Source organism: Oncorhynchus clarkii, chromosome 29, assembly GCF_045791955.1.
Source record: "Oncorhynchus clarkii lewisi isolate Uvic-CL-2024 chromosome 29, UVic_Ocla_1.0, whole genome shotgun sequence".
NCBI lineage: Eukaryota > Metazoa > Chordata > Actinopteri > Salmoniformes > Salmonidae > Oncorhynchus > Oncorhynchus clarkii.
The window spans coordinates 15,938,645-15,959,448 of NC_092175.1; the positions used below are offsets into that span (position 1 = coordinate 15,938,645).

Below are 20,804 nucleotides of genomic sequence, written 5' to 3' on the forward strand. Positions count from 1 at the left end.
CAGAACAGCGTTACCATGCCAACTACAACTACTACACTTCCTCCTCTCTTTTGGCTTTCTGCTAGAAGGAATGTTACTTCTAAGCACAGGAGGTTGGTCGCACCTTAATTGGGGAGGACGGGCTGGTAGTAATGGCTGGAGTGGAATTGGTGGAGTGGTATCAAATACACCAAACCCATGGTTTCCATGTGTTTGATGCCATTCCATCTACTCCGTTTCAGCTGTTATTATGAGCCGTCCTCCTATCAGCAGCCTCCACTGCTTCTAAGGCAGCACATATTGAAGGCTCCAGCCCTAAAACCTGAAATAGTTCCATATGGCGCCCTATTCCCTACATAGTCCACTCCTTTTGACCAGGGCCCTTAGTAGTAGTGCACTATATAGGGAATAGGGTGGCATTTGGGACACAGCCCACATTACCAGCATCTGTTTTTTCTTTGACCAAGGTCTACCTGCCTCTCTGTTCTCTCCGCTCTTTGAAGCCGAGGCCTCTGTGGTCTGTGATTGTCGGGGCCTGTTCTGTTGTTGCTGTTCCTGGCTTTGGTGCATGTTCCATCTGGGACCTCGGCTCTCTTGACAGGTGCTCCCTGAGGTGCTCCCCAGTTAATCATCAACTCCCACAATGCACCCTAAAAATATGAAACAGTCCTGGAGGTCAGGGACCTTGGGTAAAGACATCATTACTAAATCAAGGAGTTTTAACATTAGCTGATAGTTTTTAACCTTCATAACCCCGCCTTGTCTTAACATCAGCAAACATCAGTCTGAGACTCTTGAATTAGAGTTTCCCATTGTGTCACTGTGAGTTGTTCACAACTTCACTACTGTTCTAGTCCCAAGCGGGGATGCAATCCTAATTTTTAAGTTTTGCCTGTTGTGTTTAGGATTACATGCCTCACAATTTCTGCTTGACGGTGCATGACAATGTTTATGTGTGTGTGCGTCTGCGTGTGTCTGTGTGTTGCTTGCGTGGGTGTTGTGTGTGTGTGTGTGTGTGTGGTGAGTGTCTAATACCAGCAACGTTTCGTGGCAGACAAGTTCCAGTCCAACTGGCTGGAAGCCATGTGGTTTTATAAATGGTTTAGATCTAGCTAACACTTTGTCCCTAAGGCTACATCTGTCAGAGAGAAACATGGACACATTTCTGCGGTTAAGAAATATTACACAATATAGAGGGTCGTACAACCCAACTGTTTTCCCCTCAAATCTCTTGGGAAGAATATTTTATAAATGATTTCTTTCAACTGTCAAGACATGAGTGGAAAAAACATCCATCATTTATTTGACACTTTCCATGACTGTGTAAAGCCACCGCTTTCATACTGTACAGTATTCTCTTTAAAGATATGTTTGGCAGCGTTTTTTCCCTTTTTTAACTGACTTTACACAGCTAGCATTTTCATTTCTTTGCATAGCCTAGTTTAGTTTGGGCTCGGCATTGAGTCGTTTGTAATTCAGGTAAGGATTTTAAGCTACAACAGAAAACGTTGTGTATATACTAAACAGATCTGACTTGAACTTTAAGTTTGGTTTGTAAAAGTAGAAATCCCTCTAATTCTGTGGGGTTAGTAAAACTCTGTGTACGTTTCCTTACTCTGATCCATGTTGGTCATGCACAAATAACCAACTTACAGATGCACTGTGTGAATATTGCGCTACCACCATGGAATGCATGATGTCACTGATCAGAGTCTGTAAGGTCAGTATGTTCTGCTACTGATTAAGTTGAAAAAAATACAGTCTGGCAATCATGAGAGACAAAGAGTGCCCTTGGGCTTGTAGACACATTATACAGTCACAGACACAGGTGTGTGAGGACCCTGGGACTAAACACCTCCTTCTGCAACTGGATCCTAGACTTCCGGACGGGCCGCCTCGAGGTGGTAAAGGTAGGCAACAACACATGTGCCACACTGATCCTCAACACGGGGGCCCCTCAGGGGTGCGTGCTTAGTCCCCTCCTGTACTCTCTGTTTACCCACGACTGCGTGGCCAAGCACGACTTCAACACCATCATTAAGTTTGCTGACAACACAACAGTAGTAGGCCTGATCACCAACAACGATGAGACAGCCTATAGGAAGGAGGTCAGAGGAATAATGGTCTGGGGCTGTTTTTTTATGGTTCGGGCGAGGCCCCTTAGTTCCAGGGAAGGGAAATCTTAACACTACAGCATACAATGGCATTCTAGACGATTCTGTGCTCCAACTTTGGGACAACAGTTTGGGGAAGGCCCTTTCCTGTTTCAGCATGACAATGCCCCCATGCACAAAGCGAGGTCCATACAGAAATGGTTTGTCGAGAATGGTGTGGGAGAACCTGACTGGCCAGTGCAGAGCTTTGACCTCAACCCCATCGAACACCTTTTCCCTGCAGCAATGTTGTTGAAAGCCTTCCCAGAACAGTGGAGGCTGTTATAGCAGCAAAGGGGGGACCAACTCCATTTGACTGCCCATGATTTTGGAATGAGATTTTTGACGAGCAGGTGTCCACACACTTTTGGTCATATAGTGTATTTTAAATATCATCCGTAGAACGTTCTCTGAATGTTACTAAAGTTTTCTTGTGGTTTGTATGGAAAGTTTTCTCAACGTTCTCAGAACAATTTGAGGAAACCTGTAGGAAACCGTATGCTGAAGTGCTGAAATTCCAACAAAATAATGTTGCTTCTTAACATTCTCAGAACAATGCGAAAACATGACTTTAAATAGAACCATGAGGAAACCTGTAGGAAACGTTATGCTGAAGTACTGACAATCCCACAGAAGAACATTGTTTCTTAATGTTCTCTGAATTATTTGAGAACATTACCAATGTCAAACCAGTTAGAGAACGTTCCGAGAACATTACCAACATGTTTTGTTTTCCTTAAATGTGCTGAGAATTATTCTAAAGCCAAACAATTAGCCAGCACCATTACCAAAAATTTGTGGGAACTAAGAAACAAGCTCTAAGAAACATATGGTTCTCCGAATGTTATTGTCTAACTGGGACACACACGCAAACACTATCTTTGGTAGTGTTTACTACCTGTTCAAAGGCACTTGAATCGTTTGTCTTGCCAATTCACCCGCTGAATGGCACACATACACAATATGTCTCAATTGTCTCAAGGCTTAATAATCCTTAAGGGATCATAGCTTTCGATAAGGGATCATAGCTTTCACCTGTTCAGTCTATGTCATGGAAAGAGCAGGTGTTCTTAGCTTATACACAGAGTATACAAAACACTATGTCCAGTCATACATTGTCTCTAGTTACAGATCAGGCTCTGCCGGAACCAATATCACCATCTACCTGTCAGTATATGATGATTCCTATATTAATGTGCTATGAATGGGATAATGGAGACTCGTTTTTATCTGTGCATCTGTAAGATATGTATGTACTCTACTGGCCAAAACTCTGCAAAGCCAGCCAAGACCCTCTTCCAGGGTTTTTAAATTTTTTTTTTCCCTCAGTCGCATTATCCTGATCCTGACGTTTGCCTCTAAATCTTACTTTCTCCCCGTAGTTCAGTAGGCGAGGGGTGAAGTTGCAAAACACAGAAAGGTTTGTGCAGTTGCCTAGCGACAAGGACCGAGCGGAGCGGGTTAGGCTTCTTATCGTTCAGACACAAGGCATCTTGAATAATGTTCCAGTACCATCAGCAGAACAGCTTTTCAGCCAGCACTAGCAAGGCCCTGCTTTAGTAGATGGGTGACCTGTGTATCAGCGCTGCAGATCCTACCCATGTATGATGGTATATGGTGCTCTGCCAACCTGACATCAGCGCTCAGCTCAGAGATGATCAGACCTAGGTCATTCATTATGCACCAAACAGAAGAAAGTTGATTGAAACAGGGAGGGACCTACTTGGCGTTGTCCAATTAGAAACGCTTGTTTTCCTTTTGCTACGTTTTGAACGGAAATGCATTAATGAATACGACCCTAATCTGCTGAATGTGTACACTACAGTACTGTGTATCTGTTGGCTGGTCTTGTTCTCCTTTGGCTGTTCTTTCCCTCTGATGGGATGATTAAGTGGGTGTCACTGCTACCAATTTGCTTTACGACTGATGAGGCAGAGAAAGCGGTAAATAATTGGAGGTAGTGATGAAGCCTATTATATAATTAGTCATTATCTGTTACCTCTCCATTCTACCTACCCTACTGAAAGATCAGCCAGATCCACCACAAATACCCCCCCCCCCCCCCCCCACACACACACACACACACATGCACGCACACCCTTATATATACTCACCTGCCTGATCATAAGTGAGTTTTGGCATTTTCAATGTTTGTTTGATAGGTGTGGCATATATACATAGTTTACATTAAGGAAATCCATCATCAAATCAAATCAAATTGATTTATATAGCCCTTCTTTCATCAGCTGATATCTCAAAGTGCGGTACAGAAACCCAGCCTAAAATCCCAAACAGCAAGCAATGCAGGTATAGAAGCACGGTGCCTAGGAAAACTCCCTAGAAAGGCCGAAACCTAGAGAGGAACCAGGCTATGAGGGGTGGCCAGTCCTCTTCTGGCTGTGCCGGGTGGAGATTATAACAGAACATGGCCAAGATGTTCAAATGTTCAGAAATGACCAGCATGGTCAAATAATAATAATCACAGTAGTTGTTGAGGGTGCAGCAAGTTAGCACCTCAGGAGTAAATGTCAGTTGGCTTTTCATAGCCGATCATTAAGAGTATCTCTACCGCTCCTGCTGTCTCTAGAGAGTTGAAAACAGCAGGTCTGGGGCAGGAAGCACGTCCGGTGAACAGGTCAGGGTTCCATAGCCGCAGGCAGAACAGTTGAAACTGGAGCAGCAGCACAGCCAGGTGGACTGGGGACAGCAAGGAGTCATCATGCCAGGTAGTCCTGAGGCATGGTCCTAGAGAGAGAGAAAGAAAAAGAAAGAGAGAGAGAGAATTAGAGAGAGCATACTTAAATTCACACAGGACACCGGATAAGACAGGAGAAGTACTCCAGATATAAAAGACTGACCCTAGCCCCCCGACACATAAACTACTGCAGCATAAATACTGGAGGCTGAGACAGGAGGGGTCAGAAGACACTGTGGCCCCATCCAATGATACCCCGGGGCAGGGCCAAACAGGCAGGATATAACCCCACCCACTTTGCCAAAGCACAGCCCCCACATCTTCAACCACCAACGTACCATCCTGAGACGAGGCCGACTATAGCCACAAAGATCTCCGCCACGGCACAACCCAAGGGGGGCTCCAACCCAGACAGGAAGATCACGTCAGTGACTCAACCCACTCAAGTGACGCACTCCTCCTAGGGACGGTATGGAAGAGCACCAGTAAGTCAGTGACTCAGCCCCTGTAATAGGGTTAGAGGCAGAGAATCCTAGTGGAGAGAGGGGAACCGGCCAGGCAGAGACAGCAAGGGCGGTTCGTTGCTCCAGAGCCTTTCCGTTCACCTTCACACTCCTGGGCCAGACTATACTCAATCATATGATCCACTGAAGAAATTAGTCTTCAGTAAAGACTTAAAGGTTGAGACCGAGTCTGCGTCTCTCACATGGGTAGGCAGACCATTCCATAAAAATGGAGCTCTATAGGAGAAAGCCCTGCCTCCAGCTTTTTGCTTAGAAATTCTAGGGACAATTAGGAGGCCTGCGTCTTGTGACCGTAGCGTACGTGTAGGTACGTATGTACGGCAGGACCAAATCGGAAAGATAGATAGGAGCAAGCCCATGTAATGCTTTGTAGGTTAGCAGTAAAACCTTGAAATCAGCCCTTGCCTTGACAGGAAGCCAGTGTAGGGAGGCTAGCACTGGAGTAATATGATAAAATGTTTGGTTCTAGTCAGGATTCTAGCAGCCGTGTTTAGCACTAACTGAAGGTTATTTAGTGCTTTATCCGGGTAGCTGGAAAGTAGAGCATTGCAGTAGTCTAACCTAGAAGTTTTTGGACAGAAAGTTTCTGATTTTTGCAATGTTACGTAGATGGAAAAAAGCTGTCCTTGAAACAGTCTTGATATGTTCGTCAAAAGAGAGATCAGTGTCCAGAGTAAATCCGAGGTCCTTCACAGTTTTATTTGAGACAACTGTACAACCATCAAGATTAATTGTCAGATTCAACAGAAGATCTATTTGTTTCTTGGGATCTAGAACAAACAAGCATCTCTGTTTTGTCCGAGTTTAAAAGTAGAACCTTTGCAGCCATCCACTTCCTTATGTCTAAAACACAGGCTTCTACCGAGGTAAATTTAGGCATATCATCAGGCTTATGTTAGCACTGTAATCTTCATTCTTCATTCATACCTTGTTATTGATGACGATCACTGGCAATATACCCCGCTTCATTATTGGGACAGATTTGTAATTTGTTGACGCCAAGAGTAATGAAACCTCAGTAAGGGATGATTTGGTCATTAAATAGAAGAGGTTAGAGAGGGTAACACAGAATGGAAGTGAATCTCAGTGTATTTTATCATATTTATTATATATTGATGCCCCATAGAACCCCTGATAGATGACACAGCAGCCAGGGCAAGTCGGAGCAAACCTCCATCCAACATCAAGCGCTCTCATATAAAGGAGGGAAGGAACACATATTTGACTCTCTCAATTCATACAAGAACTTAAAACAGCCCTCCATCCAGGTTGAGTTTGCTAGGATACGTAGGGGGCTGGAGATCATGACTGCGTCCTAAATGACACACTGGTCCCTATATGGGTTTGATCAGGGCCCATATAGGGAATAGGTTGTCATTAGGGACATACCCACCTCTCCTACCCACATGAGATTAAGAGGTTGATGAAGAAAGCCAAAGGGCACTCACCCCCACTCTAAAACCACTCTAGTAAATAACAAACACCGCAAGAGGGGAAACTATATTACTTTTTGTTTTCTATAAAACGGCTTTAGGCTTTTGCCCTGTGTATTTCCTCAACAGGAAGGTTCTGTGTACCGTCAACTTTTGATTTAATGCTACAGCCAAAGGGTTTGGGATTAAAGTATTTACCCGTGTGATAAACAATAGTCTGAATGCTTCTAGACTGGCTCCAATCTGTAGTGGGGTGATTACAGCAGGCAGACGGGTGTTCATATCATGGAGGAGGAAGTAGGGCAAGGGGTGGGGGTGAAGATGGAGGAGCAGGGGAGATGCAGACGGAGGAGAGGAGACAAGGTGGTAGTGCAAGGGGAGGAGGTGGAGAATGCAGCGAGAAAAGGAAGGAGGATGAGACAGCCTTGCCTTGTTTCTATCTCTCTGTCCCTCAGCAGTGTTAGCCTGTCTGTCGTCAGTGGCCTGAGCCACCCAGCACTTTAACTTATAATTATGCTCTCGGACACTGTAATTTACATGACGAGAGATAGGCACCGAGGATAAATCACATACATTAAATGCAAAGCGATGCAGATATGTCAACTAGTGCCACGTCAATGCCTTAACCTTTATTTCCCTTGTCCCTCTCTTTCCACCTCTCTCACCCATCCATACCTGTGTCATGGAGTCCCGAAGGTAGATTGAGGGGGTTTGTAGGATAGCCATATTCCAACAGGTCCTCTTAGACCACTGTTCTTTTTTATTGATGCTTCATTCAGACTGAGTAGAAATTGAACAGGGATACAGATGAGGAGTTAGAAGGGTCAAGTTAGAAGGGTCAAGTGGTCTTCCGGCAGGGTGGCACATGTGTTGAGAGCGGGGACTGTTACCACTCAGCCATAGCTCTGCACCAGACCAGTATTTTATGTGGAACACTATCCTATTGAAGACAGTAGAGTTCTCTGGAAGCTATTAGCTTGGTTGGATGGGAGGAAACCACCCCCTGCACAGTCTCAGAGAATCCCCAGGAGGGTCTGTCACCCCAACTCAAACTCCCCCTCTAAATTGAACTCATGCTATAAAATGGCTTATTGTTGCATTAGTGTGGTTCTTCTTTGTTCCCATAGGCATTAAGTAATTATTTCTGTGTTAGGGAACGTCCTTGCTATGTTACAGCCTATGATTCAATGTGCTGTAGGTCTCCTCTTCCTCCGACTCATATAAATCAGTTGAACCTCTAAGAGACTCCAGTAAAAATTTCCCTCTTGTGCTTTCAACTGTGGTTTTTATGGAGCTCTGTGTCAGGAGAGTTTTCCTGCCTCCAGAGTATGTAATCCATGTGGGTTCTGTGGCTTCCCTCGTTCTCAAACTCCCATCCATGCCACTGGGGTCAACCAGAACTGTGCACTTCTGGAAACAGTGGGGATTTTTTTTTTTTACCTTTATTTAACTTGGCAAGTCAGTTAAGAACAAATTCTTATTTTCAATGACGGCTTAGGAACAGTGGGGCAGAATGACAGATTTGTACCTTGTCAGCTCGGGGGTTTGAACTTGCAACCTTCCGGTTACTAGTCCGACGCTCGGCTACCCTGCCACCACTGCTGGGCCTCCTCATCTTCTTCCCCTCAGCTGTGGCTTGCAGTCTGTCAAGGGATTCACTAAAGTGGAGACATTTGGTTGTCCATAAATCAGCTTTTTCTATTGTTGTGCCAATGGATGTCCATAATCACATGTTTACTTTTACCCTCAATCTAACTTGGTTAGGCCTTGAGTGAGTTATGTTGTAGACAGTCTTCATTCAGAGTTTAGAACACCAATATATGTGGCGTGTAAATCGTTGGTTGAGTTTGGGTGTTTGTGTCCCTCATCGAGCAAACATCAACACCCGCACACAGAGACACGCAAGCATAAACATACACATGCTCACATGCAAGCACTCACACACACACACATACATACCCTTGGAGACACCTGTTTACATAGGTTGCCTGAGGGGGAAGTTGGGCATGATCAAAATCTGTAAAGCAAGTAGGCAGGTCTAAGGTATGTGCTATAATATGAGTGTGTGGGTGGGTCATAAACTGGATGTAGGATTAAAGATAAACATTGTCCTGTGTAAGATGTGTGTCAGTGTGTTGGTGTGTATCCGGAAAGTGTGTGGGACTGTGTGTGTTTATGATTTGTGTTGGACCAGCCTCTCCTCCTCCTCAATGAGTGTGTGTGACTGTGTGAAACCACTAGGAGAAGAGAGACCCATGTTTCCTGCAGTCATGCACTACCATGTTGGGTGGCATTTGGTTTCTGGGTGCCTGCTACTTGAACTACTTGGACCCTGTGTGGGGGGGGAAAGGATATCAAAGACAAATAGGGAGAAGGTAGGGCCTCATCTACAAACAGATGTTTCTATTGGGTTTATGTGGAGTGATTATGCTCCATTGATGTATAGTATGCATTCATGTAGTGCCCTTTTGTAGGTCCTCAGTATGGCAAGACTACAGGGCCGTAGATGTGTATGTCCTAGATAGGATATGTTCAGTAACATTTGGATGTGAGAGAACATTTACATACTATAAACATTAGGCTACAGGGCTATAGATGTTTATTTCCTAGATAGGGCATGTTCAGTAACATTGGGATGTGAGAGAACATTTACATACTATAAACATTAGGCTACAGGGCCATAGATGTTTATTTCCTAGATAGGGCATGTTCAGTAACATTGGGATGTGAGGGAAACATACACATACAGTATTGAACACAATAGCATCACTGTTAAAGAGGGCATGATCATGTTTTAATTGAGTTCAGTTTCATGTTAATTACTGTGCAACGGTTTGGCTTGATAATAGGTTGTGTTTAAGTGTGTGTTTAATGTTTGTGTGTGTGTGATTAACACACTTACTCATTTTCTCTTGAATGCTGCTTGTGGTTTTGAAGTTTCAGATCTAAGATGTTCACAGGGTTTTTTGTTGTTTAGCTCAGAAAACCATCATCAGTGAGCTGTATTAACCTAAAGTACCCCTTTGGTTGAGATCAAGTTCACCTTTACAACACTGAGTACTGGGGAGATTAGTTCATCCTTGGCAGGTTCCGTTTCATTGCACTATGCACTGGAACATGCATGTTTGGCTTTAGGGAAGGTTGTGCAGCTGTTTTACCAATGAAAATATCAATGTTCACCCTCACATGCATACACTCTCACACACTCTCAGACACACACACACACACACACACACACACACACACAGACACACACACACAGACACTTGGAGACACCTGTTTACATAGATTGCCTGAGGGGGAAGTTGGGCAGGATCAGAATCTGTAAAGCAAGTAGGCAGGTCTAAGGTATGTGCTATAATATGAGTGTGTGGGTGGGTCATACACTGGATGTAGGATTAAAGATAAACATTGTCCTGTGTAAGATGTGTGTTGGTGTGTACAGTACCTAGAAAGTGCGTGGGACTGTGGGCGTGTCTGCATTGTGTTAGACTAGTGTCCTCCTCAGTGGGTGTGTGTGTGACTGGGGGTATTATGAAACCACTTGGAGCAGAGTGACCCATGTTTCCTGCAGTCATGCACTACCATGTTGGATGGCACTTGGTTCTTGGGTGCCTGCTACTTGAACTACTTGGACCCTGTGTGGGGGGGGAAAGGATACCAAAGACAAAGAGGAAGAAGGTAGGGCCTCATCTACAAACAGATGTTTCTATTGGGTTTATGTGGAGTGATTATGCTCCATTGATGTATAGTATGCATTCATGTAGTGCCCTTTTGTAGGTCCTCAGTATGGCAAGACTACAGGGCCGTAGATGTGTATGTCCTAGATAGGATATGTTCAGTAACATTTGGAAGTGAGAGAACATTTACATACTATAAACATTAGGCTACAGGGCTATAGATGTTTATTTCCTAGATAGGGCATGTTCAGTAACTTTGGGATGTGAGGGAAACATACACATACAGTATTGAACACAATAGCATCACTGTTAAAGAGGGCATGATCATGTTTTAATTGAGTTCAGTTTCATGTTAATTACTGTGCAACGGTTTGGCTTGATAATAGGTTGTGTTTTTAAGTGTGTGTTTAATGTTTGTGTGTGTGTGATTAACACACTTACTCATTTTCTCTTGAATGCTGCTTGTGGTTTTGAAGTTTCAGATCTAAGATGTTCACAGGGTTTTTTGTTGTTTAGCTCAGAAAACCATCATCAGTGAGCTGTATTAACCTAAAGTACCCCTTTGGTTGAGATAAAGTTAACCATTACAACACTGAGTACTGGGGAGATTAGTTCATCCTTGGCAGGTTCCGTTTCATTGCACTATGCACTGGAACATGCATGTTTGGCTTTAGGGAAGGTGTGCAGCTGTTTTACCAATGAAAATATCAATGTTCACCCTCACATGCATACACTCTCACACACTCTCAGACACACACACACACACACACACACACACACACAGACACTTGGAGACACCTGTTTACATTGCTTTCCTGAGGTGAAAGTTGGGCAGTAAAGCAAGTAGAGCAGGGCTAAGGTATGGGTCATAAACTGGATGTAGGGTTAAAGCTATACACTGAGTATTCCAAACATTAGGAACACCTTCCTAATAGTTTATTTTTAATTGTTTAACCTTTATTTAACTAATAGTGAGTATAGTAGGGAGTTGTATCTAGGGTTGTGGGGGTCATGACATTTTGTAAGCCAGTGATTGTCAGTCAAATAACTGCCAATCTCACAGTAATTGAATGTTAATTAACATAAACACATTTAGCATCTCCTGGCTTCCACGCACTTGTAGCTTACAAGCCACTGATGCAGAACTTTGGAACAACTACATTTTTTAAAAGTCTAATAAATCCATGTAACATTGCCTACACCATCACAATAAATCCATTATTTATTATAGACAGGTCTAAAGAAACATGATGTGAAGAAAATGTAGTCTATTTCAGAAGAACAGAATATCATACTCTGAGTTGTCCTTATGTCAGGCCCTGATCTGGCTATGCCAAATGGCTGTGGGCTACACTAGTTCATTTAGCAGACAAGATTTGCTTAGAAATCCATGGCATTCTTTTACATATTTTAAATACAATTGAACATAGTTGAGTAAAATAGAAAGGATATTTTCTCCAATTTGAGGGAGTGCTCACATATGCGACTATTCTGCGATGAACAAAGAAACAGGTCCTCCTATATGCTTAATTTAGAGAGTCTTTGTGCAACTTTAGTTGTGATACAAATGTTATATGTTTTGTTTTTTAATTAATACATTGTAAGGCTGCATAATGCAACTCTCATGATGATTTGAAAAAAGTTGCTTGAAAGCATGAACTCTGCTTTGTTTTTTGCGCAGGCTGTACACACTTCATCAGTCTCTCATTCACAATTTGACAAGCACTTGATAATGCCTTGAATTTCCCGGCGACATCCCCTTTGTGTGGCCGTAATGCCCCCTATAAAAATCCATGCCTTCTGCAGCCAGTGGCCGTTGTGCCCTGGCTCCAGGCTGCATATAATAATAATAATTCCAATGAGCATGAAAAAGGATGAGTCATTTGTTGTATTGTGACATGCAGTCCAGACACATTTATTCTATGTTGTCAACATCCTCTCAAAGTGATGGGTCTTATGTAAAGTGTTATTTGTTATGGCTTAGCGCCGTGCCTGGGTGTTTTGCGCCGTGCCTGGCTGTTTGCTCCATATCAATCAAATTGATTTCAATGAAATGTATTTATAAAGCCCTTCTTACATCAGCTGATGTCACAAAGTGCTGCACAGAAACTCAGCCTAAAACCCCAAACAGCAAGAAATGCAGGTATAGAAGCACGGTGGCTAGGAAAAACTCCCTAGAAAGGCCAGAACCTAGGAAGAAACCTAGAGAGGAACCAGGCTATGAGGGGTGGGCAGTCCTCTTCTGGCTGTGCCGGGTAGAGATTATAACAGAACATGGCCAAGATTTGATCAGCAGGGTCAAATAATAATAATCACAGTGGTTGTCGAGGGTGCAACAGCTCAGCACATCAGGAGTATATGTCAGTTGGATTTTCATAGCCGATCATTTGGAGTATCTCTACCGCTCCTACTGTCTCTAGAGAGATGAAAACAGCAGGTCTGGGACAGGTAGCACGTCCGGTGAACAGGTCAGGGTTCCATAGCCGCAGGCAGAACAGTTGGAGCAGCAGCACGACCGGGTGGACTGGGGACAGCAAGGAGTCATCAGGCCAGGTAGTCCTGAGGCATGGTCCTAGGGCTCAGGTCTTCCAAGAGCAAGCAAGAAAGCAAGAAAGCGAATTAGAGAGAAATAATTAGAGAAAGCATACTTAAATTCACACAGGACACCAGATAAGACAGGATAAATACTCCAGATATAACAGACTGACCCTAGCGCCCCGACACATACACTATTGCAGCGAAAATACTGGAGACTGAGACAGGAGTGGTCGAGACACACTGTAGCCCCGTCCGACAATACCCGATAATAAGGGGTGGGGGCAACCCGGACAGGAAGATCACGTCAGTGACTCAACCCACTCAAGTGACGCACCCCTCCTAGGGACGACATGGAAGAGCAAGCCAGTGACTCAGCCCTAGTAACATGGTTTGAGGCAGATAATCCCAGTGGAGAGAGGGGAACCGGCCAGGCAGAGACAGCAACGGCGGTCCGTTGCTCCAGAGCCTTTCCGTTCACCTTTACACTATCTGGCTGTTAGTGCCATGCCTGGCTGTTAGTGCCATGCCTGGCTGCCTGAGCCTACAACCATACAAATATGCAATGTACAGTACATAATGCCCTGTCAATCACCTATACATTTGGCCCTCATATACAGCACCAGTCAAACGTTTGGACACACCTACTCATTCAAGGGTTTTTCTTAATTTTTTACTATTTTCTACGTTGTAGAATAATAGTGAAGACATCAAACTATGAAATAACACATATGGAATCATGTAGTAACCAAAAAAGTGTTAAACAAATCCAAATATATTTTATATTTGAGATTCTTCAAAGTAGCCACCCTTTGCCTTGATGACAGCTTTGCACACTTGGTATTCTCTCAACTAGCTTCATGAGGTAGTCACCTGCAATGCATTTCAATGAACAGGTGTGCCTTGTTAAAAGTTAATGTCATGTTGGTATGAATGATTCGGGAGACAGACGCAGGAATGCGTAATAGTGTTTTTTATTACACCCAAATTACGGTGTGCCGTGTAAAGGCAAGGGGACGAAGACCAAACAAACACTATACAAAACACAGGGTAGAAACCCCAAACAAAAGAGCGAGGAGTACCTCAAAGAAATAACACACACGCACAATGATTAACACACGGGATGAGACCTGTAATCATCTGCACAATCCACAATGACACGAAAGCCAAAACACACAGCACAAGTACTCACACGCACCAACGGACATTGTAACAATAATCGACAGGACTCTCGTAAACCAAAGGGCACACTTATACAAATACTAATCAGTGGGAATAGGGGACAGGTGTGCATAATGAAAGTTCCGGGGAGGGATCCGTGACAGTTAATTTGTGGAATTTCTTTCCTTAATACGTTTGAGCCAATCAGTTGTGTTGTGATAAGTTAGGGTTGGTATACAGAAGAAAGCCCTATTGCAAGAACAGCTCAAATAAGCAAAGAGAAATGACAGTCAATCTGTACAATTTTAAGAAATGACTCTCATGATGACCGCAACAGGAAAGGAAGACGCAAACTTTTGACTGGTACTGCATGTATAATTTGCTTCAAAACACACCAGGAAAATGTATATTAAAAACAAACAGAACTTCTCTCATGAGGTCACTTCATGCAAACGCAGCTTTCTGCACTTACTGTAGATATTCTTGAACATGAACTCTCCCCTTATTCCTCCGTTTGTGCTGAGTTCACATTTCCTTATTGTGTCTCAGCACGCTGGTTGAAAACATTACTGTTGATGACACATAGAGTGCCTGTTTGAGCCTGTTGCGCCGGAGGTCACTTTGTTAAAGAGGGCAAATAAAGCCTCTTGTCTTGGCACTAGAGATATAAAGAGATTTGCATATTGTGATTCCCAAAGCATTAATCATGATGCGATTTGCTTATGGAAGCTCTTGATATGGTGATAGATGCGCCATAAGGAGGTATTGATAACGTCACTTAGTTGGAGATTGCCAAGACATTGCTGGACCATACTGGAAACCATAATTTTGCTGACTGCCCCCTAGTGAGTTGACATAGTAGTGCCACAGCAGCTCCTGTCTGACTGGGCAGTGTGTGTGTGCATGCGTGCGTTCATGTGTAATGGTACCCCCGTTTAGCACAGCCTCTCAGGCCGTGGGTCAGAGGGATATCAGGCACTGTAGGGTAGATAAGCTGGAGGGCCGGCAGGCGGCCGGGGGCAGATCCCATGTCGGCTTATCGAGAGGCCTGACTTGCCGGCTGTGGGCCAGGCAGAGGGAGAAAGGACCTTTGTTTCCAGAGGTGGAGCACCCCTACCAGCTCCTCACAGGCCGGGCCCCTCATAGCCCCCCTCTGTTCCCCCCTGCCCTGTCACCCGAGAGCCCTTGAGTTTGGATCTCTGAAGCTCAGTGTCATATGAGCTTTGATGAAAGACAGTACATGTACCTTGTGGTGCCAAGCTTTGCACCATCCTCATTGATGGGGCCACAATGGAGAGGGTCAAGAGCTTCAAGTTCTTCGGTGTCCACATCACTGATGATTTTTGTTCTTCCTACAGATCTACACATCCATAGAAAGTTATAAAACATTTTACAAATAATACAAAATATAAATAAAAAACTGAAATATTGTAATTGAATATGTCTCCGCCCATCAGTGTTAATACTTGGTAGAAGCACCTTTGGCAGCCCTTACAGCGGTGAGTTATTTTCATTCAGATTCTACCAACTTTGCACAACTCTTGGGGCAACATATATCCATTGTTTTTGTCAAAATTGCTCAAGCTCATTAAATTTGGTTGCGGATCATTGATGGACAGCGATATTTAAACCTTCTCTCTGATTTTTTAAGCAGATTTATCACATCCGGCTGTGATTGGGAGTCCCATAGGGCAATTGGCCCAGCGTCGTCCGGGTTTGGCCAGGGTAGGCCGTGATTGTAAATAAGAATTTGGTCTTAACTGACGTGCCTAGTTAAATAAAGGTTAAATAAAAAAAATATTTAAAAAAAAGTCTGGACTGAGAAATGTCCAATCATTAACACTCAACACCTCTTGGAAAACCATTCTGGTGTGTCTTTTGCATAACATTTTGTGGTGTCAGCAGCATGTTATGGGTATGCTTATCATCGGCAGGGACTGGGGAGTTTGTCAGGATCAAAATACATTTGAAAGGAGTAAAGCTCAGGTACAACGTTAGAGGAAACCCTGCCTCAATCTTCTGAAAACCTAAGCCTGGGATAGAGTTTTATTTTTCAGCGAGACAATTACACACATTTTAATGCCAAAGACACACCAGGTGTTGAGTATTCCTGAGTGGTGAAGTTTCAGTCAGACTTAAAGTTTCAGACTTAAATTTGCTTGAAAAGCAGAGACAACATTTGAAAATTGCTGTCCATCAATGATTCTGAACCAAATTTAAGGAGCTTGAGCAATTTTGACAAAAACAATGGATATACACTGAGTGTACAAAACATTAAGGACACCTTCATAATATTGAGTTGCGAGCCCCCCCCCCCTTTGTAATTTTATCATTTTTTAAATGTAAATTTAAGGCAGAAATGTTTCAAGGGACTGTAGACTTTCTATAGGCAGTGTATAATTAGGCATAAAGTGACTAGGCAACAAAATAGATAATAAACAGTAGCAGCAGCGTATGTGATGAGTCAAAAAGGGTCAATGCAGATGGTCCGGGTAGCTATTTGGTGAACTATTTAACTAACTCTTTAGCAGTCCTATAGCTTAGGGGTAGAAGCTGTTCAGCAATCGTGTTGGTTCCAGGCTTAGTGCATCGGTACTGCTTGCCACGCTGTAGCAGAGAGAGTCTATGACTTGCGTGGCTAGAGTCTTAGGCAATTTTTAGGGCCTTCCTTTGACACCGCCTGGTATCGAGATCCTGAATGTCAGGGAGCTTGGTGATGTACTGGGCCGTAAACACTACCCTCTGTAGCGCCTTGTGTTCAGAGTTATATTCGTTAAATTGTAACCCTATAAACAACATTTTCCCGTGGTGCCCCGACTTCCTAGTTAATTACTATTCTGTTATTTGTTTAATCACGGAATAATTACACATAGAGAATTAATTTGATATTATAAGTCTTCACATTTAATGACATCAAACGCATCAGCCTTGACATTCTTAGATCCCGGCCGGTAGGAGGGAGTAAAGTCAAACCTGTCGAAGAATCGGGCCCACCTGTACTGATGCGGGTTCCACCTCTTTGCTGCTTGAATATACTTTAGGTTCCGTTGGTCCGTCCAAACAAGGAATGGGTGTTGAACACCCTCCAGCCAGTGCGGCCATGTTTTCAGTGCCTTCTTAACTCCCAGCAACTCACAATCCCCTGCATCGTAATTCCGCTCTGTGGGAGACTGCTTCCGTGAGTAGAAGCCACATTGATGAGGTTTAGGTGGCATTCCAGTGCTTTGAGAGAGAACAGCCCCTACTCCAACCTCGGAGACGTCGACCTCCATGATGACGGTCAGGATGAGCCAAAACAGGTGCATTCGTAATTCGTTCCTTGAGCGCACAGAAGACCTCATTGACCTCCTCAGTCCAGCACAGCTGTCTAGGACCTCCCTTCAGGAGGGAGGTGAGAGGGGCCACCACTGTGCTGAAACCCTTAATGAAGTGTCTTAAATAGTTGGCAAAACCTAGGAAGCGCTGCACCGCCTTTATGTTGGATGGAACAGGCCACGACCGTACTGCACTTACCCTCTGCTCTTCCATCTCCACTCCCATGGTGGATATCCGACAGCCCCGGAAGGAGACCAACTGCTGGAAGAAAAGGCACTTGTCCACCTTGGTGTACAGGTGATTCCTCTCCAACACAGACGTGACATGAGAGGCATGTTACTCGCGTGTAGTGGCGTACGCCAAGATGTTGTCAATGTACACCACTACACAGCGACCCAACATGTCACTAAACACCTCGTTAATGAAGGATTGAAACACAGAGGATGCATTTGTCAGGCCATAGGGCATTACCCTGTATTCGTAGTGTCCGGTGCTGGTGCTGAAGGCAGTCTTCCATTCATATTCCTTTCTGATGCGCACCAGGTTGTAGGCACTGCGTAAATCCAATTTGGTAAAATACTGAACACCGTGCGTCTGTTCGATCACAGTGGGTATGAGAGGAAGGGGGAAAAGTAATTTAACAGTTGCCTTATTCAGTGTCCGGTAATCGATATGCGGCGGAGACCTTCTTCTTCACGAAAAAGAGGCTGGAGGAGGCAGGAGAGGTGGATGGACAGAGGAATCCTTTGGCCAGCTCCTCCTGGACGTAGACCTCCATGGCTTCGGTCTCTGCATGTGAAAGAGGGTAGATGTGCCCCCCCAGTAGAACCAGGCAGTAGATCGATAGTGCAGTCCCATGGACAATGAGGGGTCAGGCACGTGGCACGAGTCACCTGTAGGTCCCGGTTTTCCTCCGGGATAGGGACATGGGTGGCCTGGTCTGGACTTTCCACGGAGGTGGCACAGATAGACACAGAGAGACACCTCCCCTGACACTCCTGCGACCAACCCAACAACCTCCTCTCTGTCCACGATATCCTGGGGTTATGCAACTGTAACCAGGGGAAACCTAAAACTACGGGGTGTGCAGAAGAGTCTAAGTGATACATTCTTGGTGGTTGTGAGCAACTGTGAGGGAAATGGGAATCGTGGTCTGGCACACCAGTCCTGTTCCTAGGGTACGGTTGTCTTAGCATGGACTGTGATGGGGGTTGTAAAGGGATTAGAGGAATGCTTAATGATAAGGCCACTGACCGGTCTAGGAAATTTCCTGCCGAACCTAAGTCCACTAGGGCAGGACTCGGGGGGGCCAGGATAGTCCGGGAAGGTGAATACAAATCATTAAAATCCAGACGGAAAATATTTACACAAGAAGCAACCTACTATCAAACATTCAAACTGGGCTGGGTGGACAGAGAGGAGCAAGGCTCATCCACGACTACCTGGGAAGGTGCAGGAATGCTCCTCAGCCTGTCGCTTGCTCGCCTGGTTCTCCTTCTGGGACAGGTGTTCCAGGCGTGGTCCGACTCCCCGCAGTAGGAGCAGAGACCCTGTTGAGAGCGGCGTTGACGTTCCTCTGGGGGAAAGTGTGTCATGCCCACCTCCATGGGCTCAGTCTGGCTAGAGGTTCCTGGGAGAGACCAGAACCCCCAGGATGGGCAACGACTGCCACGCAGGAGATTAACCAGGTGGATAGCCATGGTGATGAGCTATGGCTCAGTGTGAGGTCCTCATCGCGACAGGCCAGCACACTCTGGACGTCTGCCAGTAGCCTGCTGCGGAAAACCGTCAACAGGGCCTGGTCATTCCAGCCAGTGGACCCAGCCACTGTCCGTAAATCCAGAGCGTGCTCAAACTCTGTCCTGGACCACTAGCGTAGTCAGAGGGAGGTGAGCGTCTCCTCTGACTACGCTAGTGGTCCAGGACAGAGTTTGAGCACGCTCTGTGGACCCAGCCACCGTCCGTAAATCCAGAGCGTGCTCAAACTCTGTCCTGGACCACTAGCATAGTCAGAGGAGACGCTCACCTCCCTCTCGTCCCTCTAAGGTGGTCGAAAATGGCACAAAAGAGTTGGGTGAAGCTCTCATTGTGGTGGTGGGGTGGCTGGAACGACCGCAGGGAGCTGGGAAGGTAGTCATGTAGCCTGCAGCTGGCGTACGGTCCGTAGCATCTCGTCCATGGCAGTGCAAGGTGCTCAAGGCGGAAAGGTCGGAATGTCCTGCTGCTTCATGTTCTCTTGGTTTGGTCATTCTGTCACAAGTGTAGAGAGTAGTAGGCAGGAGGCAGTCACAGGTTTAGAACTACTGAGTTTATTAAAGCACTATATAATTTATATAACAGCGGGTCGAAACCCAAAGTGCAAAATAATAAAGTACTGAGGAAATAGTAGGAGAGATTCCTCTCAGGAAAACAAGCAACATTTACAATGACCGACAAAGACGAATGACAGAGTATTTATACAGTGATAGAGTGGGGATTGGAACCAGGTGTGTGTAATGATGACGGGTGTAAGGGGTGCATAACTCCGGTGGAAGTCGTGACAGAACCCCCCCCTTGACGCGCGGCTCCAGCAGCGTCCCAACACCGGCCTCGGGGACAACCCGGAGGGCGAGGTGCAGGGCGATCCGGATGGAGACGGTGGAACCCAGCATCTCTTCTCCGGCCCGTACCCCTCCCAGTCCACAAGGTACTGAAGGCGCCTCGCACGACGCCTCGAATCCAGTATGGATCGAACGGAGTATGCCAGGGCCCCCTCGATGTACAGAGGGGGAGGAGGAACCTCCCGCACCTCAGACTCCTGGAGCGGGCCAGCCACCACCGGCCTGAGGAGAGACACATGGAATGAGGGGTTAATGCGGTAATCGGGGGGAAGCTGTAACCTGTAACTCACCTCGTGCAGTCTCCTCTGGAGTTTAAATGGCCCCACAAACCACGGACCCAGCTTCCGGCAGGGCAGGCACACGGGCAGGTTTCGGGTCAAGAGCCAGACCCGGTGTTCGAACACCGGGGGGTCTGCGCTGGCTTTCTGGTGCAGCACGGCGCGCTGAAAGTGAACATGAGCGGCCGAGCCTCGGTCTGACTCTGATGCCAAGGAGACAGAACCGGCTGATACCCCAGTGCACACTGGAAGGGGGAGAGGTTAGTGGAGGAGTGGTGGAGCGAGTTCTGGGCTATCTCTGCCCAGGGCACGAACGCTGCCCACTCCCCCTGCCGGTCCTGGCAATAAGACTTCAGAAATCTACCCACATCTTGGTTAACTCTCTCCACCTGCCCGTTACTCTCGGGGTGAAAACCTGAGGTAAGGCTGATCGAGACCCCCAGACATTCCA

At 45.5% G+C, this 20,804-nt stretch overlaps 1 protein-coding gene across 1 annotated transcript in view; it reads left to right on the plus strand.

Moving 5' to 3' along the window:
* The first annotated feature begins 10,457 nt into the window (after window positions 1-10,457).
* The window catches only part of LOC139388149 (uncharacterized), a 31,707-nt gene continuing 21,360 nt past the window's right edge, over window positions 10,458-20,804 (plus strand). The window contains exon 1 of the mRNA XM_071134726.1: window positions 10,458-10,465. The gene's annotated coding sequence lies outside the window, so the exon portion shown is untranslated. The remainder of the gene's footprint in view (window positions 10,466-20,804) is intronic.